Here is a 25,698-nt window from a genome sequence, read left to right as displayed (position 1 = left end):
CACCTGTAATCCCAACATTTTGGGAGGCCAAGGCAGGCAGATCACGAGGTCTGAAGTTCAACACCAGCCTGGCCAATATGGTGAAACCCCATCTCTACTAAAAAATACAAAAATTAACCAGGCATGGTGGCGTGTGCCTGTAGTCCCAGCTATTCAGGAGGCTGAGGCAGGAGAATGGCGTGAACTCAGGAAGTGGAGGTTGCAGTGAGCCGAGATCAGGCCACTGCACTCCTGCCTGGGCGACAGAGTGAGGCTCTGTCTCAAAAATAATAATGATAATAATAATATTACCACATCCTTAAGTGACAATAAATTAATAAAACTTTGTCAGATAATAGCATTTGGCAGGGTTGGGCCAACTCAGAGGCACCTTTCCTGTTTCCAGCTTTTGAAAGGTGTGTCAGTGTCCTGCTGGGAGCAGGAGACAGTGACTGTGCTGGGAGCCCAAGTTCATTCGCGTATGTTTCTATTAGGCCAGCAGAGCATGATGTGCACTCAGGTGACTGATGCCTTTCCCTTAAAGACATTGAGGAACCAGACCTATGGAATGTCCTAGAACAAATGGGTAAAGCCCTTCCCTTTTTGGCAACATAAGTTGAAATTTTTTGGATAAACATGTGTTGGAATGGACTACCTGACACACATGGTTTTCTGAAGGATTCAGCCTGGGAATAATTAAGCAGTATGGTGCTCACTAAGAAGCACATATTTTAGTTAAGACAAGATTGAGAAGCATAGAAATATATTTTGTAACATTACAAATCTTTATCTCTTAATTCCATATCTCCTTGCTTTGAATATTTTTTCAGCAACACAATAGAATGAACTAGAAAACCCAGGACACCAAGCATGCTGTTTTTACCGTTTATCATGATGGCAGTAGACAATGAAGATCCATAATTCCTCCCTGTGATAGTTTTCTATACATCTTTGCTGGTTGGGAAAAGGGGGCCATCTGGATTGCTGAATTCAATGATTTATTCATTTATTCATTCCTCTTTCATTCAACAAACATTTATAGAGCACATCCTTCGTTTTAGGCATAGTGCTAATTAGTATTATTATGGCCACAGCTTACAGAGTCCTTATATACATCAGGTACTATTCTAAGTTCTCTTACTGGATTAACTCATTTAATCTTTATCCTATAAGTTCTTGTTTTATTCCATATTACAGAGGAAAACATACATGGACAAATACAACCTCTGACCTCAGTATGTACAGATTGACAGGGAAGAGAGCCACTGAACAACCGATTACAGAAATACACATCTGTGTTACTGAGAAAGCACATACCAGGAACCCAACCTCCAGTTAAGACCAGAAAAATCCCAAAAGTGGGGTGAAGGTAGAAATGTGGCTAGAAGGAATATTGCAAGCAGAGAGAATCAATGGCACGGATAGCTTTCCAGGCCGTTGTGGTGGAAAGGAGCATTTTAGGAAGTACAAAAGCCAGGTGTGGTTAGGATCTGGGGAGTGAAAGGCTGGGAAAACAGGCTGATTGACATGGGCAGAAAGGACTGCAGAGGACGCTAAGACTGCATGACCAGTTAGGAGGCTATGGCAGCTGTCCAGGCCGAAGGACAGAGATGATAAGAGAGAGGCAGGGGCATCAGAAGCGTTTATGAGGTCGAGTGGACAGGGACTCGTGGCAGATTGGATGTTGGGGGTAAAGGGTGAGGATTGGCCCCCAGGTGCCTGGGTGGCTGGTGAGGCTTTTCATGGAGACAAGGAACAGTGAGTGCCTTCCCTGGCCCCACAATTTCCCCAATTGACATTGTTGGTTATAGAGAGCATGGGACTGGCATCTCTGCTGAAATAAAATAGGTACTCATGTTAGAACCTCATGGCTTATGATAGAAGGGGACCTCTGTTTACTGGCCTTTTCCAAAGACACACACTATTGTACCCACGCATAAATGGTCTCAGATATCACTGCCCAGCCCCTTGTTGTGTGCCAGGCCTTTTCTATTTCTATGTCTTCTTGCCCACACCATCTCCCTTCTCATAATTCTTCTTCCCCACAGCATCTTATAATCACTCTCCTTCCTTATAATTATAGTCAAGACTTTCAGTAACTCTTTTCCTCCCTTGATACTGCTATTGAGACAGACTAGAGTTTTGTTTGGAGAATGAATAAAGTTTACTCGAATAGAAAATCACTGAAAAAAGAATGGAAATTTTTTGTAAAGTCCTAATACAAATGAGGTTAAAGTTTTGGAGAAGAGCCTTCTATTTGAAAGGGTTTTTGAGTTGTTTTCGCTGTCTTTGGATATAGTTCTACCAATAACTTTAAACAGAGGTAGGCTTACAAATGGAATGATAATGATCTCACCATTTGGAGGAGGGATTGATTGGGGATTTTTTTTTTTTATTTTGGCAAAACTACACATAGGATGAAAGTGGTTGTGGATGAATCAAGGCGGCAAAGCAACAGGTAATGGGATAGTTCATTACAATATTTAAGATTCTAGGAGCTGATCAGTCTTTATTATTCCATTGTTTTATATATAAGAAGCTTGTATAAACTAAACCAAATATAAAAAATTAATAAGTATGTTGTTTTGAAAGTATTTCTGCCTTATGTCAGTGTTAACGGTTTCTATTAACTGTCCCCAGGGCTGCCTCTAATGCAGAAAGTAAGTAAATCTGACCATCTCTGAAACTGTTGTGAAACTGTCTCCCCTTTGACAACCCTCTCCCATCTCCCATTCACCTCCACTTTACCGCTTTATGCTGAAAATAACCCCCTTCAAATTAGAAATTCATGGGTCCCTAGAGAGCCCTGCAGTCATTGCGCAAGCAGCCTGACACGGCCAAGGAAGGTTAGGGGCTCTGGGGCTTTTTGTTGTTGTTTTGGAGTTTAAATGTCTGTTTTGGTTTCATTGAAATAATGAGAGGGATTGTTCGGCTCCATAGTTTGCAGAGTTGTATTGTTCGCTTTAAAATAGGAGTTTAAGGGTTGGCGTTTTTTAAAAATTTCTTTCTGTTTTAGTTTTCTGACTGCCTGTTCTAAATAGTCACCTGGAACCAGTCAGTGTTCTGAGAGCCCTGATGACTCACCACCTCCTTTAACTCTTTGAGATGCCAACAGAACCCACTCATCCCAGATGATGCCATTGGCATTCTAAAAGGTGAAATGAAAGCCAAAGCTGTAGCCTGGAGGCTCCAGACCCTTATCTCCTACTCCATGAGAATTTGTTGAGTCCCTGCTGTGTGCATAGAAAGGCCCAGGGTGCACGTTGTAGGCAATGCCATGGTGAACTGAGAATGGGGCTCTGCTTTGGGGAGCTTACATTTAAACAGTGGAGGCTGGCTTTCTACCCAAGAGCAGAGACTGAAATATCAAGTCCTCTAAGCAGGAATTGGAAGAAACACTGTGTGAATTCAAAGGAGTAGGAGAGGATTTAATAAGTAGATTGAGAAAAGCATTACAGAGCAGGTGACATGAAAGTTAAATCTCAAAAGATGGGCAGAATTTGGACATTCAAAGGTGGGTAGAAGAAAGAACATTTCATAACATTTAGTCTTAAAGAATAATGTGAACATTTGTATGTCTTCTTAAGAGAAATGTCTATCAGGTTACCCTTTTTTTTTTTTTTTTTTGAGACAGAGTCTCGCTTGGTTGCCCAGGCTGGGGTGCAGTGGCACGATCTCAGCTCACTGCAAGCTCCATCTCCCAGGTTCACGCTATTCTCCTGCCTCAGCCTCCTGAGTAGCTGGGACTTACAGGCGCCTGCCACCACACCCGGCTAATTTTTTGTATTTTTTAGTAGAGATGGGGTTTCGCCATGTTATCCAGAATAGTCTCAATCTCCTGACCTCATGATCCACCTGCCTCGGCCTCCCAAAGTGTTGGGATTATAGGCGTGAGCCACTGCGCCCGGCCAAGTCACCCATTTTTAAATTGAATTATTGGTTTTCTTTCTATAAAGTTATTTGAGTTCTTTATACATATCTTATCTATTTCTGATATTAATCCCTGATCAGATGTATGGCTTACAATATTTTCTCCCAATTCATAGGTTGCCTCTGCACTCTGTTGTTTAATTTGTTCTGCAGAAGCTTTTTATTTTGATGTAACCCCATATGTCTGATTTTGCCTTTGTTGCCTACAATTTGGGGGATCAAATCTAAAAAATTATTGCCCAGATCAGTGTCATGTAGTTTTTCTCCTATCTTTTCTTCTAGTAATTTTTCAGTTTCAAATAAGTTTAACTCTTTAGTCCATTTTGAGCTGATTTCTGCATATGGTGTGAGATAAGCATACAGAAGAAGTTTTGTTCTTCTGCATATAAATAGTTTTCCCAACACCACTTACTGAAGATTCTCTCTTTCTCATTGTGTATTCTTGGCATCTTTGTCAAAAATCAGTTGAGTCTACATGTGTGGTTCATTTCTGAGCTCCCAATTCTGTTCCATCAGTCGATGAGTCTATTTGTATGTTAGGACCATGGTCTTTGTTCTTTTTACTCATGATAGCTTTGGATATTCAGGGGGTTTTGTGGTTCCATATGAAATTTAGAATTTGTTTTTTCTGTTGCAAAGAAAAATGATTTTGGAATTCTGATAGGGAATACATTAAATCTATAGATCACTTCAGTAGCATGGACATTTTAACAATATTTATTCTTCCAGTTTATGAACAGATATATGAAAAAATGTTCGATATCACCAATCATTAGTGAAATGCAAATTAAAAACCACAATAAGATACCACCTCACACCTGTCAGAATAGCTAGTATCAAAAAGACAAAAGATGACAAGTGTTAGGGAGGATGTGGAGAAAAGGGAACCCTTGCACACTGTTGGTGGAAATGTAAATTAATACAGCCATTGTCAAAAACTATATGGAGGTTCCTAGAAAAACTAGAAGTAGAATTACTGTATGATCCAGTCATGCCACTTCTGGATTTGAAATCAATATGTATCCAACAGATTTGAAATCGAGACGTCAAAGAGATGCCTGCATTCCCATGTTCACTTCACCATTATTTACAGTAGCCAAGTGATGGAATTAACCTAAATGTCCATCAACAGATGAATGGATAAAGAAAATGTGGTACATACACACAATGCACTACTATTCAACCTTTAAAAGGAAAGACTTTTTGCCATTTGTGACAATACAGATGGAATTGGGGAACATTATACTAATTGAAATAAGCCAGGCACGGAGAGACAATACCACATGGTCTGACTTATACATGGAATCTAAAACAATCGAACTCAAAGGAGCAGAGAGTAGAATGGTGTTTACCAAAACCTGGGAGGAGAGGATGAGGAGATGATGGTCAAAGGGTACAAAGCCTCAACTAGATGGAAGAAATGTCATCTTTTACGTTGAGATATATTGTACTGCATGGTGAATATAATAAGTAATGCACATTTCAAAATTGCTGACAGAATAAATTTCAAATATTCTGAACACAAAAAAAGATAAGTATTTGAAGTGATGGATATGTTAATTAGTGTTATTTAATTATTCCACATTAAATTCATAAATCATGGCATCACTTTTTACCTCATAAATGTATGCAATGATAATTTGTCAATTTACAACTAAAATTAAAAGTTAAGAAAATAATAATATGAGCAAAGTCTTGGGAGCAGGGACACAAGGAAACCCGTGTACAGTTGACAGGAGTATTTGTTTAGCCAGAGCTTTGGAGGTGTACAGGAAATCAGAAGAAATAAGGCTAGAAAAATAAGTGGGAAATTGCTAGAATGGTTGCCTTAGGGAGAGGGAGTAAGGGAATAGATGGGAACTTCTTTTAACTTTGTATGCTTTCATATTGTTTTAATTTCTTACTTTTCTTTATTGAATAAGTGGAGTCATGTTATGGAAATCTTTGAATGCCAAGCCAGGGGACTTTTTTTTTTTTTCATTTGGTTGTAAGAGAACCACCAAAGTGGAAGGGGCTATGGTGATAGTTGTGCTCTGGGGAGGTATTTTTTAAAAGAACTCTTTGGAGTATATTGGAAATGAGGTGCCTGGAGAGCAAGTAAATGGTTTAGGAGATGTAATAGACCAGGGTGGGAGTAATTAGAAACCAAGAAGAGGAGAGGAACGTAGGGATATAGAGTGGAGGGAGCCCACTGCAGTTCTTCATGGCATAAAGGAGGGCTCTGCTTCTCTCTCTCCCAGGTTTCTCAGTACTCCTGGCACTTAGATGCTAATTATGCAGCTATAGACACAAGAAGAACAGGGGATCTGGTGCTTCCCTAGGTTGCTGCCTCAAACCTTGAGTCAGTTCCTTGAGTTTGTTTTACTGTTGCTCAAAGAGTTGCTCTCAACACCAACACTACTATATTAAGCCTTTACAAACTACTTACAAACTACTTTTTGTAAAGGCTTCATATACCCAATCCTCTAATAGGTTTAAAAGAAAAGCTCCAGGAGAAGTTGATAGAGGCAAAACTCACTCATAAAGCAACCAGAGAAATAGAATAAAAATCACATTGTTTCTAAGGTTCTCTCCAGCTTGCTTTGCTGCAGGCCTTAGGCACAAATGTCTACCTCTGCTCTTCGAATCTCCCATGATCCCTGTCATCCTCTCTTTTGGAACTGACCACACTTTCATCTTTGTGTTTCCTCATAAATGCAATTAAAGAAGCAACCAGTAAATGGACCATTGACTTCTCTATAGTTCTGTTGTCAATTGCCACTTCTGCAGAGCACAGTGCTGACCAAACAGTTATCAAGGTTTATTCCAGGTGCTACATCAGAGAAATGCATCTTTGTACCCTGCCCATTTGAAGGGTATATGGATTAGATGAAATGAACAAATGATACCTGACAAAGAAGGGGTTGTGGGGCGGGAGGGGGGGGCAGAGTGAGAGAGAGAGAGAGAGAGAGAGAGAATGTACACATGAGAGTGAGCGAGTGCACAGATCTCTGCTTTCTGGTGTGAATATTTGTTTTATCTAGTAGTCTTTGTGATCCCATTAAGGTCTTCAACTTCAAGTCGCCATCTATGAGCACCTCAAGAGTTTTTAATTTTGTGGGAGAGATAAACAGGTAGATGGAACTGTCTTTCGCTGTAATAAATGCAGAAGAAAAGGGCCTGGATAGTTGAGGGTTTCTGCAAAACAGTATTCCATTCAGTCATCAATTCCACACTCTTTGGAGAAAAGGGTGTAATCAGAACAAAAACCACAGATTCTAAGTTTGTAGAGGATTCAAACTAGAGGTATCAAAGAGACAGAAAGTAAGCTTGGTAAAATGCATACCTATTCCCCATGGATATTAAAATTCCCCAAGGTGACAGCTGGGATGGAAATATAGAGGAAGCCCATGACTCTGGTATCCAAGTAGCCAGTGGCAGCAGGGAAATGACTAGAAGGGAGGTCTGCCAAGATCAGTGACGAGTAGAGGGTAAAGGAAGAGATAGCTAAGTGGAATGAATCTGAAAGGGAAAAAGAGTTGCTTGTATTGTGTTATTTGCTTGTTTGTTTATTTTCAACAATACAAATGAGTGTTGTTCTAGAGTCACCAAGAGAAAGTAGGTAGAATCTAGACCAACATTTCCATTTTTCCATCTAGTTATAGGGGGAATCATATGCCCATTTTTCTCAGTTTGCCCTGAGGTTGGGGGAAAAGGCTTTATTTATCTATCTCTCTATCTCTCTATCTCTCTATCTATCTATCTATCTATCTATCTATCTATCTATCTATCTATCTATCTATTTATTTATTGAGATGGAGTCTCTCTGTGTCACCCAGGCTGGAGTGCAATGGCACCATCTCGGCTCACTTCAACCTCTGCCTACCAGGTTCAAGGGATTCTCCTGCCTCAGCCTCCTGAGTAGCTAGGATTATAGGTGCCCACCACCATGCCCAGCTAATTTTTGTATTTTTAGTAGAGACGGGGTTTTGCCACTTTGGCCAGGCTGGTCTCGAACTCCTGGCCTCAGGTGATCCATCTGCCTCGACTTCCCAAAGGGCTCGGATTACAGGTGTAAGCCACCACGCCCAGGTAAAAGGTTCTATTTATTTTCAGTTATGTCTATAAACTAGGATGAGTATTGCCTACTCACGAAAATGAATTCTTCAAATAGGAGGGATACCTTCAAACACTTCTGGGGGCCAGGTATGGTAGCTCTTGCCCATAACCCTAGCACTTTTGGAGGCCAAGGCATGGTGGTGCATGCCTATAGTCCCAGCCACTTGGGAGGCTGAGGTGGGAGGATCACTTGAGCCCTGGAGGCAGAGGTTGCAGTGTGCTGAGATCATGCCACTGCACTCCAGCCTGGGCGACAAAGTGAGGCCTTGTCTGAAAAACAAAATAAGTAAAAAATTTCTGGGGAGAGGGCACTCATCTCAGGCCTGGTAGAGAACCCTAACCAAACAATCATAGAAGACAAATTGCCCAAAGTGATTTACTTGTAGGCAACAGAAAAGTTAACTATGGTTCTGGGCATGGGAATCCTATCTTTTGGCTCTAGGATAAAAGATTATAAATACTAAGCCTGAGTCAGAACACAGATAATTTTCATTTTATTGAACATTGCATCCCCAAAATTGCCAGTGGATTATTTTGAGCTCAGGTTGCATTTCCCCGTATATAAGTAGGTTGGATTCCCCAGGGAGCAAAGTCTGAGCTGGATGCTTATTAGGGAGTGCCCCTGGGGCCAACACCTGTGGAAGTGAGAAGACAGGAGCAGGACTTAGAGGATGGAGAAGATGAGCTGTATTGTAACTTTGCCAGCTGACAACGGCCTCAGTTGACCTAACAAGGGGCTCTGGAGCTGGGTAGGCCTTTCAGAGTTGTCCTAAGCTATGGCAAGGGGACAGGGCCTTTCCACCCTCATGGTGGTCAGTCATGGGATATAGTCCTGCCCCTGTAAGGAGCATGGCTTTAAATGAGGCAGTTTTTTTTCCAGCTGAGAAAATCCCCAGATAGGCTTGACAGCAAGGACTTTCCTTTAACATGCTCCCCACAGCTGGAGGAATACGCCCTTTATTCTTGAAGGGGTGTCTGGATGGCGCATCACAGTATCTAGCACAGCCATTAAGATTTCCAGGATTTCTAAGATACCAGCATAGTCCCTAATTTAGCTGAATTATTTAACTTTAAAGCCCACAATGTAATTCTATAGTAATATGGCCCATAAAGTTGAATAAGCATAGGAATTATGTAATCTAATCACTATTTTTAACATTGTTTTCGTGACAAAATATATACTGCATTTCTACTTTGGATGCCAAGAGCACAAGCCCTGTCACAGGACAGAAGGTCCCTCTCTTTCTCACTCTCTCTCTGTTTCCCTCTCTCTTTCACACACACACACAGTCTTGCCCAAACTTTGGAAATAAAGCATTATTCTTTCGCCAATCCTGTATTTACTTTGTGAAACACATGAAGTACTGTGCTATTCTAAATGAGGTGCAAAACATAAGACATTCTACTACAGGAGCGCTGGGAAGCGTAAAGAACTGTCCTTAACTAAAGGAGCAGTGGCTCCTATTCATTCATTTAATAAAAATTCATTGAATTGAAGCTAGGTACCAGACACTGTATGAGACGTTGGAGATTAGAAGGTAAATGAGACCTGGTACCTGTGTTAAGTGGCTCACAATCTCAAAGAGCACCTATGGTACACAGATGTACAGGGCGCCCTGGGACATGGAAAACAGATGCCAACTATTCCCAGATAGGTTTAGGAAAACCTGTCTGGAAGAGGTAGTAGTTGAACAACATCTTCAAAGAGTAATCTCATATATATATATGTATGACTATATATATTACATATATATGGCAGAGTAATCATATATATGATTATATAGATATTACACACACACACACACACACACACACATATATATATATATATATATATATATATATATAAAAATATGGCAGAATTAATAGGGGAGAGAAGTAAAGAAGAGAGCACTGAGGCCTAGGGAACTTCTCAAGCAAATGTGTGGAGGTGTAGGACACACAGAGGGTCTGTGATGTTGCAAAAGCATTTGGTTGGGTTGGATTGTAGAGCTTGTGTGGATAAGATGGTGTTTAGGAAGAAGCAAAGCTAAAGAGAGACCAGTTCATGAGATGCTTAAAAGCCATGCCTTTGAATTTAGAAATTTATTTTCTTGGCAGTGGGGAGCCATTCTGGCTTTTTAACAGAAAAGTTGCATGGCCCTATTTCTGTTATAGAAAGAGCACTGACAGCAATGTGCAGAGTAAATTGGATACGGGAGGGAAGGTAGACAGGATGTTGTAACAGCAGTCAAGCTACGTAATTATAAGGACCTTGACCAAGCCAGCCACGGTAGGGACTGAGAAGATGAGACAAGCATTTAAGATACATAGCAAAGAGAATTGATTAGAATGGGAGTAAGACGAATAACCTAGGATTACACTCAGGTTTCTGAGCGGCTATAGTGCCATTTTCCAAGAAAAGTAGGTTTGGAAGGAGGGTTGATTGGTTAAATTGTGCATATGTTAAGAATGAGCACGAGATGGGAATGTCTATGCAAGCGAATGTATAGCTTTAGCGCTCAAAGCAAAGGCTTAATTAGAGAAACGAATGGATAATTGACTGTTGTAGCCATGAGAGCAGATAAGGGGGTCCAAGGCTTGAAATGGCCTCAGTTATAGTTTCATTTCTTAAGGAGAGGGCTAGCCAGGAAAAGAGGACCAAAGGCAGAATGCTTATTAAGGAGCCCCAGTATTGACAGAGTAGGCTGAGGCAGAAGATCCAGCAAAGGAGAACCGTGAAAGGCAAAAGAGAGCTGGGCAAGAGAGCAAGATCTCAGAAGCCAAGCTACAGGTTGAGTTTCAGGGAGATGGATGCGGTTCACAGTACTGGACATTGCCGAGTGGTCAAGTAAGATGAGAACTTCAAAGAATCTGTTGGATCTGGGTGGAAAGTGATCCGTGACTTTTGCCAAAGCAGTCTCAGAGAGTGGAGGGGCAGGCAGAAAGCTCACTGTAACAGACGGACGAGTAGGAGGTGAAGCAGTAGAGACAGAAATGGTCACACAGATCAATGGAGATTAAGGAATTTTGAGGCTAGAGTTGTTAAATGGAGTTCCTTTGTGGGTGCTGCAATCATTCAAGATATTGAGAGGAAATGAGGTGGGTAGGAAAACTGTGAGCTAGGAGCCCAGGTCAGCTGGGGGCACTGGGTGATTTTTTCACTCTTTGAACCAATATACGCAGGGTACCCTTAAGTTACATCATTGGAGAGAGTGGGTAGTGGGACTGAACAGTACAAATCTCAAAGAAGGGATAGTTTTTGATTCTGAAATGGTATCTGGGAGCCAGAAGAAGGCCAACACTGTGTCTGGCCCCTTAGAATAAACATCCTGCACTTGATAGGGCTCCAGAGAAGGCAGTGTCCTTGAGGGGAAAGTGAGATGTCGGTGAAGGGAAGAGGCTGAAGGAAAATTCCGTGAAAATACGGAGCATGTGTGAGAGTGAAACTGCAGTGGAGTGAGGGTTCCAGAGAGCAGAGTGGGGCAGGTTCTCAGGGAGGCTAGCAGTGGAAGGAGGAAAGGGTGGGAGGAGACAGAGGTGGGGCAAGGAAGTAGAGAATAATATATGAGATGACAGTTGCCTGGAGGGTCTTGCATTTTGTGGGTGGCCAAAGATGACAGGATAAAAGTCATGGTAAGATTGATTATCCTTGAGGGTACAGGCCTGGTAAGTGCAGCAGATCTAGTCTCTTATTGGGTTTTTAATGATATGCTTCTGAGAATTCCCTTTGAAATGAACTCTTCCTGGATGATGTGGTAGAAGGGGGTGGAGGAGATCAGCTGGCTTCTGGAATATTCCACCCTCATTGAAATCACAGCATCCTGTGGAAGTTGGAACCAAGGTACTGCACGGAAAGACTTGGGAAGAGGTTGGAAATTATCTTTCTCCAGTAGATTTTTCCCCACATTTTTAGGGGGGCAGTTGGTATGGTCCTCACATACTCATCTCTTGACAACCCAGTTTAGCTCCGGAAGCTGCAGCAGCTCTCCTAGGGATGGGGGCACTGACTTGGAGGCTGTTCCTAAAATAGTGGCAACAGTTTTGTGGCTTCATAGATATGGGTCACTCCTAAGTCGGATGTTTATAAAATTGGTGTTGTATCTCCTAAATTCTAAGTTCCTAAATATGTCTTCACTATTCAGAGGCCTCCTCAGAGCCCACTCTAGAGGTAACATACAGACACTAAAGCAAGAGCAATAGAATTAGATCAAGGAGATTCTTTTTCTGGTCTGTTTGATTTGGGTCAAACAGAGCTGAGAATGCTGAAACCTCCTATCTGAAAATGTTAACTGTTACTTCCCTCTGACCATAATGTAATCAGACTTCATCCTGTGATGAGAGACAATAATTACACTGAGTAACAGCATCTGCCTTCACCCTGGAGTTTGAGAATTCCATCAGCACTTCATTTTTCAAATTTGATTTTCTGGGATTTATACCAACAAAGATGAAAATGGTTTCTGTCAGTGTATTCAGTAGGGAACGTATTTTGGAAACACAATAGATGAACTCTGCCTTTGTTTGCAGCAAAAAAACCATGATCTTTATAAAACATCTATCAATTGCTCTGACAGCCCAAACCAGAATTTACCACTCTGCTCCTATGACAGGTTTAGCTGGTTTTCGTGTTTATGATTATGTTATCAATATTTATTACAATCAGTATATGTGTGTGAGGGAGAATGAGTGTGACCGAAAAGGCCATCTTGGAAGCTAGAAGCCTTTCTCCACTGTGCACATGTGAAGTTTGTCTTTTGATTAGAACCTCAGTCTTTGCTTGAAAAGCCCTCCGTCACCCGTTACATTGCCTTTTAACCTCCCTCAGCCAGAAAGCTTTGCTCAGACATAGCACCGCACCCGCTCTAACTGCAGTTCAGGCTGATTTCCCTCCTCACTTTCTGATTCCCAATTTCTAGTTATGCAACACTGACTGAAGCTGCGCTTCGGTGAATCCGCTGAGTTCTTAGCTTTTGCTTATTCTACTTCATTTTAGCGAGCAGAGGTTTCTTGGAGATTCCACAGCCGTCCCTTCTCCAAACATCTTGGGCCTCAGAGAATTGTGTGTTGTGTTGGGCACTGTTCTGACCCTGATAGACAGGCTATGTGCTCCAGTTGGAGCTGCCAGATTTATTCAACAAAAATAGAGGACAGTTCAATCTGAATTTCAGATTAAAAAAAAAAAAATTTTATTTTTTCCTCTAAGTGGGTCTTTTGCAATATTTGAGACACACTTGTACCAAAAAATTATTCATTGATTATCTGAACTTCAAATTGAACTTGGAATCCTGTCTTTTACCTTTAACCCTCGTTCTGTCCTTTTCTTTCGTGATGTTGCCATGGAAAAGGGATTCATAGCTAGTCTCTAAGAAACTGCTCCAGAAGAGGAATAGGGAAGTCTATGTGGATTCATTAGCATGCATGACCTCTGCAGGGCTTATTTATTTATTTATTTATTTGTTTGTTTGTTTGTTTGAGATGAAGTCTCACTCTGTCGGCCAGGTTGGAGTGCAATGGTGCAATCTCGGGTCACTGCAACCTCTGCCCCCCGGTTCAAGTGATTCTCTTGTCTCAGCCTCCCAAGTAGCTGGAACTACAGACGTCCACCACCACATCTGGCTTATTTTTGTATTTTTATCAGAGACGGGGTTTCACCATGTTGGCCAGGCTGGTCTCGAACTCCTGACCTTGGGTCACCTCAGCCTCCAAAAGGGCTGAGATTACAGGCGTGAGCCACCGCGTCCAGTCAGCTTCTTTTTGTTTTTTGTTTTTTTTTTTTGGAGAGGGGTGGGATGTGGGAGAGTTGATCTTCATATCATATGAACACCAGACATGGCAAGTTTCTACTCTTCGTTCCTCATCCATATCCCTTCCTAGACTGGCAGAATTCCAGGTTTTGGAACCAGGAGGGAGACAGGGCTGTTGGAGTATGTAGCATTTCTCAAACCTTTGCCTCAGAATAGCTGTCAACATGTCATAGGATGCTTATGCTCTGTAAAACACTGTAGGAAAACCTGCCATGCAGCTTTACCCTTGAACATTTTGTTGCTACATGTACAGTCCTCCTGGTGCTACTGTATCTACCTATTTATTCTTCATATTTATTGTCAATGCCTAGTACTGGCTAAAACCATGACATGATAAACTCTATATCTTGTGAGTGTGTTTCTAGAGCCTAGTCATTTGTACATGGTTATTTTTGGAAATAAGTTTTATAACAAAGACTTTCATCAATAATGTGGCCTATTCCGTTGGAAGTTTTTCAGATGCCCAGGAATACTCTGTATGTAGTTTCCTCAAGCTGACAAGCTGAAATATAAGTATTATTTATACTATTTACTGTCTCAGTACCCCCCACTCTAACTTGACCAACCATGCAATCAGGCTAGCCTAAGAGTGTTCATGAACTCAATGCAGCCAGACCTAGTAGCTTCCATAGCTCAGATCCATGCATGGTGTCAAATGCTTTTGTGAAGCTAACAGACACAGCAAAGAGATATTGATATTTCACACTGTAGTTTTCCCGTCTTCACTGCATGATGAACATCACCTCAAGGCTACTCTGAGTTTTCGGATGATGGGGTTTTCTTCTCCAGTTGTGCCACTGAGATGTGTTTACACGTCTCTTTTTAGAAGTTTTATTTCTCTAGAAGTTAAGTATTTACCATTTGAATGACCAGAGTACATTTTGCAGCATACAAATGACCTCACCCACAAAAACTCAATGAGTGTCAGGCAGTGGTCATGCCAAGAAGTGCCATGGAACAGTTATCTCACCTTTTCAGGTCTTATTAGCAAACAGTTATCTAACTGATGTATAAGCACTGTCTGGATTTTGAATATATACATGACATCTTTTTCTTTTTTCTCAGTAGAAATGTATATTAGTGATCACAAGCTAACACCCAGCATATTCTTTTTAAAAGGCTGTAGTATAATACTTCATATTTCAAGTCCCATGTTGCTCAATCATTTTCCCCATAATAAAGTAAAACTCTCAGTAAAATATGTCATTGCAATATTTTACAATCCTCTGATATGACAAGAAAAAGAGCTATTGAACATTTCTTAACCATTAGCCTGCAGTTCTCATCACTTAACTCAGATATAATAACACAGAGTAACTCTAAATTGCTTCAGTCACAGCTGTGCAAACACATGTGTGTGTACATACTTTCATGTACAAACACCACAGAGCTCACATAGTCCACACAGCACACACATACACACACAAGGCACACATGTGCACATACGAGCTCTGTCATCTTACCATGCTTTTCTAGTACATCTAGTAAATCTCACGGTGCTGTTCTTAGTCTGTACTAAATTAAATGAACATCCTGCCACACTTAGCGGTCCAGAACTGTCTAAAAGGTTGATTTACTGAGTCATAGGTTAATTTTCCATTTTTAATTCCATCAAGTCTAGCAGCTACTGGGGTGCTGAGCTCCAGCATTTATCTTGCCCTTTATGATCTCAGTAAATTCCTTTGACCCACTTTGTTCTGTAAACATAAGCAGGACCAGAAAGCATTTGGTGTGTATGACATAATGGAAAAGTGATGTTCTGCCTGATGTGGTTTTTTTTGTGATTTTTCTCACCAAGGCACCAGATACTGTTTTGATGATGTCCTATGAGGAGATAGGCAGGATTTGGCAGTCTGTTGTTCTCTCTGAACGCATCAAGGTCTGTTAAACTGATTATGTTAGTTTCAATATACAGTAGATGGGCTCTTCTAAAATTTTTTAAGCAGAAGTAAAAACCTAATTGATTATCATACTCATTTTATAACTTCACTGCTCATTACTCCTCTCCACTTTAATTACATGTGCAGTGTGAAATAATCAATTCCTGCCATTAGCAAATAGAACCCACAGGACCTCATTATCCCCAGACTCATTGCTTTGGTGTTCAATTAGCCATTTTTATGGAATAGTTTTGTTTTATGGAAGATTGACACCGTTTAAGGTCCCATTTTTCACCAAGTGGAGGGAGGCAGGAGATGACAGTGCCGTAGGTGGTGGTTCATGTGTCCAAGGAGAGAGATTCCCTTCAATCTTCGTTATCCACGGTCAACAGTCTGAACCTGCCAAAGGTTCAAATGCAAGATAGCCACCCGACTCCACTACAACAAATGTTCGGTGTCTCCTTAACACTTTCTTCTTTCCATCTTTCCCTAATGCCTAATAGTAAAAGCTTATGGTGGGAGCTGGGGGTGCTCTGCCCAAAATATCCTTCTTTTCCCCTCAGCTTGAAATTGCCTGAGTTATAGCGTCATTTGGGTAAAGGAGATAACCTCAAAAAAGTTAAGCTAGGCATAGCCATCATTCTACCTTAGTGTGTTTCGTTTGGTCACCTCCTTTCTTAGCTGTGATAAATGACACACTTGGGTAGGATACTTCAGTACAGTATGGATGCCTGTTTCCTAGAGGCCTGGAGAGCAGGAGCATCAGCCAGTGGAAGAAAGATAGGGCCACAGTGTGGGAGGAAGGGGAATGAAATTTGCTGCTCTGAAATGTTGCTACTCACCTTCCTCTGCTCCCAGGGTCCCTCCAAGTCAGGTACGACTGTCATTTAACTGAGAGTTAACTCCTGCGATTTTAGAGGTCAAGAAAGAGCAGGAAAGGGGTGAGGGGAACCAAACAGAGTCAGCTGGCTCTCTGGTAATTGGAAATCTAGGCAGTGTGTCATTAAGGCCCATCCATGATTTGCCACGTATAGCCATATAAGACTTTTCTAGGATTTTTCTTTGTTGCATATGGCAACACATCCATAAAGCTTAGCAAGATCAATGCCATAGAATTTTTAACTTTTAATTTCACAAGTAATACTTGGACGTGTTTTCCTTTTAAAAAATGAAAACATTACAAGTAACACTAAATTTTCTTTGACAACTCACCCCAGTCTCCCAGGCTTCCCCCACTTTCCCAGTAATAACTGGGTATGAGATCATTTCCTTTATTTATTTATATTTAAATAATATATACATTACTTTAAAAATATGTAAAACGTATAACTATTTTATTTGTATTTATATAATATAAATAATATGTTAGATATTTTATAACATATAAGTATGACATAATATTTTACATGTAATATATAAGATATAAATGATTATATATTTTTAACATGTATTTACTATATAAATATATATCTATTTAACTATATCTATATAGTTTTCTCTTTATATAGCCATTGAGACATATAACCTTATTTTATGTGAATGTATCTGAATATTTTTTCATAAATTCATTTATTCAAGATTCAGGAAATATGTAAGTGCCTGCTCTGTACCAGAGCCCTGTGTCCACATGACACATTGTAGTAGACACAGGTTGCATATCTCTTACCCAAAATACTTGAAACCAGAAATGTTTCAGATTTTGGAATATTTGCATTATACCTACTGGTTGAGCATCCCTAATTCAAAAATACGAAATCCACAATGCTCCAGCGAGAAATTTCCTTTGATCATCATGTAGGTGCTCAACACATTTCAAATTTTGGAGCATTGTGGATTTTGGATTTCCAGATTAGGAATGCTCAACCTGTACTATTATTCTGAAATTACTTATTTTCCTCCACTCAATATGTCTTGGAGGTTTATCCATTTTCATACATATAGATCCATCTCAGTGATTTTATTAATGCATAAGTATGATATCTCACAGTCGATTTAGATATTCTCATACTGCTGGAATTATTGTCTTGGAATTTGACCGAGCCTTCCTCTGTCCTGCTGAGTGTTTCTCCAGAGTCGGCCAGCAGGGGAAAGGGACCCCCGGCCGCTTTTCCTTCCCTCTCATAGTGGGAGCGGTGGACAAACCACATCTCCTATGTGACTTTGTGATGACCTGTTAGTCGTATTCCGGGTTGTCACACCAGACGTGCTATATAAGAGAAGTGTTCGAGATGGCTTTTTCTATTAGGATAATGCATGAAAGGTTTAATGATAAGAATCAAAATAGGAGTGGTGACAAGGAGAGTAGAAAAGGAAAAGAGTTGTGGGCAGGGGACTTGTGAAGGGGTGGCAATAAGCCGGGAGGAATACATCTGGACCACAGCAGCATGCAAAGATGATTGCGCCCAAGCAGAGGGCCCAGAGTGGGCCAAATTTGCATGGGTACAGATCAAATGCCAGGGGAAGGTCTGTTTTGGTGTCAACTCCTATTTCTCACTTTCCGAAATGGTTGCTATTCATAATGTTTGTTATCTAGTTCTCTTTTTAAATCCTCCTGAACTGTGAAAGCCTACATTCCTGTTTCTAGACATTCGGGTTTGATAAAAATGTGAAAAAGCCTTTCTGTCTGAACAAACAGAATGAGGCTTACAAGAAGATCCTCAAGAATGGGATGAAATCCAGTCCTCATAATTGAAATGTTTTCCTTACCTCATTCTGATCCACATGAATTTAATGTGCATTATATATAAAAGGTTTTTCATATAGTTTTGAAAAATTAGTAGGTTTCATAATGTTATTTTTCCAGTTGAGGTTTCAGAGCATTAATTTTATTATAGGTCTACTTCATCACAATTTAATGTAAAAACACATTACTTAAGCTTTCCTTTGGTTTGTTCACTTTAATCATCGGTGAAAACAATGCTGGTCTTTCTATCATTAATCAAATTTTGATCCACAAACAAGTGTTACATTATTTTCCATTTGTCCGTCTATTCATTTAACCTGAAAATGTTTAAACCAAATAGTAGGGAAAACCATCTCCAGGAAAAACAGAAACAAAAAAAAAAAAACCAGCCTTGAGTTTGAACGATTACTTTTGGAAATTTCATCCAAGTAGTTTTATAAATGAGATAATGAAAGACATGTCATTACATCTTTTTTTCCCTATATGACTGTTATATACAGCCTCTATATATGTTTGTCAGCAAGGAAAATATTAGTGGGTGTACTAAAGTTTGAGTAATTTTATTTCTTTGTATTACAAGGTTGTTCCCCAGAATGCAAAAATTAAATCTTATACATTTTATGTGTATGTATATGTGTAACTAATAGACATCGAGAGAACTCATTTGCATTCTCTTCCAATTCTGTGCCCGACGTTAAAGAGGTTTTTCTGACTATGTCAATCTCACATGTCCTCCTTTCTGCTTAAATGCTGATGGTTGCTGCATGGGCGATGCTAGATTACAGCTGGTACCAGGGAGATAAAGGACAGAGATTGTTCTTTATTTGAGCCATTTAACTTCCCAAAGGAAAGAGAAAAACACCAATAACAATAAAGCTGTTCTTAAAATCTTCAACTTTTCACAAGTCACATGCCTAGATCTAGACAGCCATTTTTTGAATGCCACTGTCGGGGGAGGATCCCGATCTTGTGGGGACTGAAGCTTATGCAATTTGGGGGATCCGCTTTTAAGGAAAATAATATAAAATTATGAATTCAAAAGTAGATATGAAGTTGGGTGCTTATGTAAGTAATGAAAAAAGAAATCAATCACAGCAAATTACTAATTGTAAAAAGCTAACAAATAACAAAATCCAGAAAAAAATTTTAATTCGTTAAATGCTTGATATATCTCTATAACACTTTTTCTCAACATTTTTTGTTGCCAAATCTTTGATCACCACTTTATATAAAAACTTTTTTGTAATATTATTTTCCATAGAGAGGATAGAAAGATTACTCAAATTTTCTAGTGTGGTTGGCCAAAAGTTGTTTAGAAACCCACACATTCAAACCTTGTTACTATTCCAGTACCAGAATCCTAGAGTACTGGGTGCCATAGGGTGTGTTCATATCATAACAGACCAGTAGACCTGGCATGTTGCAATTCTAGGGGAGAAGGCACAGTGGGTGGAAAATGTACAACTAGCAGTGACTTAAGCATGAACAGAAGCAATTAAGAACTACACAAATATATCACCCCAAGCCCAGATTAAATGCTCCCCTCAGCCAGATCCTAAAACTGCCCGTTGTCACTCAGCACTCCACACTTCCAGACTGGATGGAAACCTGATGGAGAGGAAAGTCTGAATGGGAAGATCCAGAGGTTTTCACTGATTGTGATTACACCTCATGACCATGTGCCCTTACTACTAAGACCCTCTCAGGGGCCCATGCAAGTAAGGAGCCCTGAAGCTTAAACTTCCTTAGCTTCAAGGTAACAATGTCTCAACATATTGTGGATTGTGGTGAGTGGGGACTGAGCATGTGCAAGTAATCAGCCTGCCAGTACCTGCTACTTGCATGACTTAGGCAGGCTTAGGCACATGGGGGTCCACTAGGGAGGAGGAAAAGGAGGAAGCTGATGCAGATGCCACAGGCACTAGGAGAAACTAACCTAGCTGCAGGCTGGCTAGCCCAGAAGAGCAGTCAGACCATTTGCTGTAGGATCTCAAATGTCATGACAAACTTAGATGGGAACCCTAGCAGAAGGCCAGGTGTTATGAACAGAACAACAAACATGAATTCTGTAGTCAGGAAGACCTGGGTTAGAATCATCTGTATGCCCTCAATAGCTATGTGACTTTGGGCAAATTATTTAACGTCTCTGAGCCCCATTTCCTTTATTTACATAAAATCTGAAGATGGTACCTTCCTCTTTAGGTTATTGAGGAGCTCATTGGAGACAGGGGTAATACACATATAAATGTGCCTGGCTCATGGTACCAAATTTTAGTGGATTTCTTTCCAGAAGGCAAGCAAAACTCAAAGTCAGAAAGGGAGCATTCGCATTCCTATAGGTCTTCATAATCAGTCAATTTGCAGTAAGACTATAGTCTGTGGCTACAGGTGCAAGAAAGAGAATCTAGGCCTCTGGTTGAAAGGATCTGCAGGAGTCAGGACAGATGTCAGGGTCACAGCCAAGGTGACTGAAGCTTAGGGTGGGCTTGTATTCTGATGGGAAATGAAAGTAGTTAGCAGAGAAATTGGGAGAAAACTCTCACACATAACCTGTGCCAGCATTGAGGGAGTAAGGGAAATACTGTGACACAGAGACACACAAGCCTAGGCTCACTGCTGGGAATTCAACAACCCTAACTTGGGAGTAGCAAGACTAGCCTCAGACCTCAGCAGCCAAGGCTATGAAGTACAGCCTACCGTGGTCAAGGCAGGTACGGGCTGCAGGTTGGAGGCCCTGGAGACTCCAGATCCCACACGACTGGAGAAGACAGTTAACTGACAACTTTCAGAAAACCCGGAAATACCTCCCTTCTTTAGGGGTCACCAGCATCACAAGAAGATGTCCAAAGGACAGCAATTAAAACATGCACAAATTCTTATATTAGATAACAAAAAAGGACAAAAGAAAATAGTATAGTTTTTAAAAAATAGTGTTTCTAAACATCACCACTACCCTTCAGTCTCTTGGCAGAGGCAGAAGGTTCTTTTATTTCTGATTCTTTATACCGACAGCCTCTGGAACCATTCTGTGTAGTCCATTGGTTATCAAAATTTTTTTTATTTTTTATTATACTTTAAGTTCTAGGGTACATGTGCACAACAGGCAGGTTTGTTACATAGGTACACATGTGCCATGTTGGTTTGCTGCACCCATCAACTCGTCATTTACATTAGGTATAACTCCCAATGCAATCCCTCCCCGAGTCCCCCACCCCACAACAGGCCCCAGTGTGTGATGTTCCCCTGCCTGTGTCTATGTGTTCTCATTGTTCAACTCCCACTTATGAGGGAGAACATATGGTGTTTGGTTTTCTGTCCTTGTGATATTTTGCTGAGAATGATGGTTTCCATCTTCATCCATTGCTCCTGCAAAGGACATGAACTCATCCTGTTTTATGGCTGTGTAGTATTCCATGGTGTATATGTGCCACATTTTCTTAATCCAGTCTATCATTGATGGACATTCGGGTTGGTTCCAAGTCTTTGCTATTGTAAATAGTGCCACAATAAACATACACATGCATGTGTCTTTATAGCAGCATGATTTATAATCCTTTGGGTATATACCCAGTAATGGGATGGCTGGGTCAAATGGTATTTCTAGTTCTAGATCCTTGAGGAATCACCACACTGTCTTCCATAATGGTTGAACTCATTTACACTTCCACCAACAGTGTAAAGCTGTTCCTGTTTCTCCACTTTCTCTCCAGCATCTGTTGTTTCCTGACTTTCTAATGATTGCCATTCTAACTGGCATTAATGGTATCTCACTGTGGTTTTGATTTGCATTTATCTGATGACCAGTAATGATGAGCATTTTTCATATGTCTGTTGGCTGCATAAATGTCTTCTTTGGAGAAGTGTCTGTTCATATCCTTTGCCCACTTTTTGATGGAGTTGTTTTTTCTTGTAAATTTGTTAAAGATTTTTGTAGATTCTGGATATTAGCTTGGTCCAGAGCTGAGTTCAAGTCCTGGATATGCTTGTTAATTTTCTGTCTCATTGATCTGTCTAATATTGACAGTGGGGTGTTAAAGTCTCCCATTATTATTGTGTGGGAGTCTAAGTCTCTTTGTAGGTCTCTAAGAACTTGCTTTATGAATCTCAGTGCTCCTGTATTGGGTGTGTATATATTTAGGATAGTTAGCTCTTCTTGTTGAATTGATCCCTTTACCATTATGTAATGATCTTTTTGTCTCTTTTGATCTTTGTTGGCTTAAAGTCTGTTTTATCAGAGACCAGGATTGCAACCCTTGCTTTTTTTTGCTTTCCATTTCCTTGGTAGATCTTCCTCCATCACTTTATTTTGAGCCTGTGTGTGTCTTTGCACATGAGATGGGTCTCCTGAATACAGCACACCAATGGGTCTTGACTCTTTGTCCAATTTGCCAGTCAGTGTCTTTTAATTGGGGCATTTAGCCCATTTACATTTAAGGTTAATATTGTTATGTGTGAATTTGATCCTGCCATTACGATGTTAGCTGGTTATTTTGACCAATAATTGATGCAGTTTCTTCATAGTATTGATGATCTTTAAATTTGGCATGTTTTTGCAGTGGCTGGTACCAGTTGTTCCTTTCCATGTTTAGTGCTTCCTTCAGGAGCTCTTGTAAGGAAGACTTGGTGGTGACAAGCATTTGCTTGTCTGTAAAGCATTTTATTTTTCCTTCACTTATGAAGCGTAGTTTGACTGGATATGAAATTCTGGATTGAAAATTCTTTTCTTTAAGAATGTTGAACTGGGCGCGGTGGCTCACGCCTGTAATCCCAGCACTTTGGGAGGCCGAGGTCAGTGACTCATGAGGTCAGGAGATCGAACCCATCCTGGATAACACAGTGAAACCCTATCTCTACTAAAAATACAAAAAAAAATGAGCTGGGCGTGGTGGCAGGCACCTGTAGTCCCAGCTTTTTGGGAGGCTGAGGCAGGAGAATGGTGTAAACATGAGAGGCAGAGCTTGCAGTGAGCCAAGATCACGCAGCTGCACTCCAGCCTGGGCAACAAAGTGAGACTCCATCTCAAAAAAAAGAAAAGATTGTTGAATATTGGCCCCCACTCTCTTCTGGCTTGTAGGGTTTCTGCCGAAAGATCCTCTGTTAGTATGATGGACTTCCCTTTGTGAGTAACCCGACCTTTCTCTCTGGTTATCCTTAACATTTTTCCTTCATTTCAACCTTGGTGAATCTGACAATTACATGTCTTGGGGTCACTCTTCTTGAGGAGTATCTTTGTGGTGTTCTCTGTATTTCCTGAATTTGAATGCTGGCCTGCCTTCCTAGGTTGGGGAAGTTCTCCTGGATAGTATCCTGAAGAGTGTTTTCTAACTTGGTTCCATTCTCCCCGTCACTTTCAGGTACACCAGTCAAATGTAGATTTGGTCTTTTCACATAGTCCCATATTTCTTGGAGGCTTCGTTCATTTCTTTTCACTCTTTTTTCTCTATTCTTGTTTTCTTGCTTTAGTTCATTAATTTGATCTTCAATCACTGATATCCTTTCTTCCGCTTGATCTAATTGAAGCTTGTGTATGCTTCATGAAGTTCTCGTACTGTGTTTTTCAGCTCCATTAGGTCATTTAAGCTCTTCCCTGCACTGGTTATTCTAGTTAGCCATTTGTCTAACCTTTTTTCAAGATTTTTAGCTTCCTTGCAATGGATTAGAACATGCTCCTTAACTCAGAGAAGTTTATTAATACCAACCTTCTGAAGCCTACTTCTGTCAACTTGTCAAACTCATTCTCCATCCAGTTTTGTTCCCTTGCAGGAGAGGAGTTGTGTTCCTTTGAAGAAGAGGCACTCTGGTTTTTGGAATTTTCAACCTTTCTGCTCTGGTTTCTCCCCATCTTTGTGGTTTTATCTACCTTTGGTCTTTGATGTTGGTGACCTATGGATGGGGTTTTGGGGTGGATGTCCTTTTTATTGATGTTGATGCTAATCCTTTCTGTTTGTTAATTTACCTTCTAATAGACCCCCTCAGCTGCAGGTCTGTTGGAGTTTGCTGGAGGTCCACTCCAGACCCTGTCTGCCTGGGTATCATCAACGGAGGCTGCAGAACAGCAAATATTGCTGCCTGATCCTTCCTCTGGAAGCTTCATCCCAGAGGGGCACCCGCCTGTATGAGGTGTCTGTTGGCCTCTACTAGGAGGTGTCTCCCAGTCAGGCTACACAGGGGTCAGGGACCCACTTAAGGAGGCAGTCTGTTTGTTATCAGAATGCCATGCTGGAGAGCCACTGCTCTCTTCAGAGTTGGCAGGCAGGGATGTTTAAGTCTGCAGAAGCTGTCTGCTGCCTTTTGTTCAGATGTGCTCTGCCCCAAGAGGTGGAATCTATAGAGGCAATAGGCCTTGCTGAGCTGTGGTGGATTCCACCCAGTTTGAGCTTCTCTGCCGCTTCATTTACCCTGTGAGCATAGAACTGCCTACTCAAGCCTCAGCAATGGTGGAAGCCCCTCCCCCCACCAAGCTCCAGCATCTCAGGTTGATCTCAGACTGCTGCACTAGCAGCGAGCAAGGTTCTGTGGGTGTGGGACCCACTGAGCCAGGCACAGGAGGGAATCTCCTGGTCTACCAGTTGCAAAGACCATGGGAAAAGCACAGTATTTGGGCAGAAGTGTACCGTTCCTCCAAGTACAGTCACTCATGGCTTCCCTTGTCTAGGAAAGGGAAATATCCCCTGACCCCTTACACTTCCCAAGTGAGGCAACACCCTATCCTGCTTCATCTCACCCTCCATAGGCTGCATCCACTGTCCAACCAGTCCCAATGAGATGAACCAGGTACCTCAGTTGGAAATGCAGAAATCACCTGTGTTCTGTGTCAATCTCGCTGGGAGCTGTAGACTAGAGCTGTTCCTATTCAGCCATCTTGGAAGCAACTCCAGTTATCAAATTTTAATGCATGTAGGGCTCACTTGTTAGAATCTGTGTGGGTGAGACCTGGGACCATGCATTGCTAACACATGGGCCACACTTTGCGAACTTTGCTCCAATTTTTATTAGAACTATGAGGGTTTTCATGATACCTAGCTGCACAACAACAAAACAAAAAGAAAAGCAGAGGAAAAGGACAGAAGAAGAAAGAAAAAAGAGAAGAGGGAGGGGAAGGGAGAGGGATATGGGGTTGTGAGGGAGGAAGAGGAGGAGGAGGAAGGGGAAGAGGTAGGAGGAGGAGGGCAAGGGGAGTAGGAGAAAAGAGAAAGAAAGGAAGAAAGGAAGAAAAGAAACAAGAAAAGAAAAGAGGGAAAGGAAGGAAAGAGAGAAGATGAAAGAAAGACAGAAAGAGAAAGAAAGGAAAGAAAGATGGAAAGAAGGAAAGAAAGAAAGAAAGGAAAGAAAGAAAGAAAGA

The 25,698-nt window shown here is 41.0% G+C and overlaps 1 protein-coding gene across 1 annotated transcript in view; it reads left to right on the top strand.

The window, feature by feature from the left end:
* Positions 1-25,698, top strand: part of KIF6 (kinesin family member 6) — a 400,736-nt gene that overhangs the window by 194,616 nt on the left and 180,422 nt on the right. The window lies entirely within an intron of this gene.

This window comes from Mandrillus leucophaeus, unplaced genomic scaffold (genome assembly GCF_000951045.1).
Source record: "Mandrillus leucophaeus isolate KB7577 unplaced genomic scaffold, Mleu.le_1.0 Scaffold3, whole genome shotgun sequence".
Lineage (NCBI taxonomy): Eukaryota > Metazoa > Chordata > Mammalia > Primates > Cercopithecidae > Mandrillus > Mandrillus leucophaeus.
The sequence above is the reverse complement of the archived record's forward strand: the minus strand, read 5'-3'. Positions and strand labels throughout refer to the sequence as shown.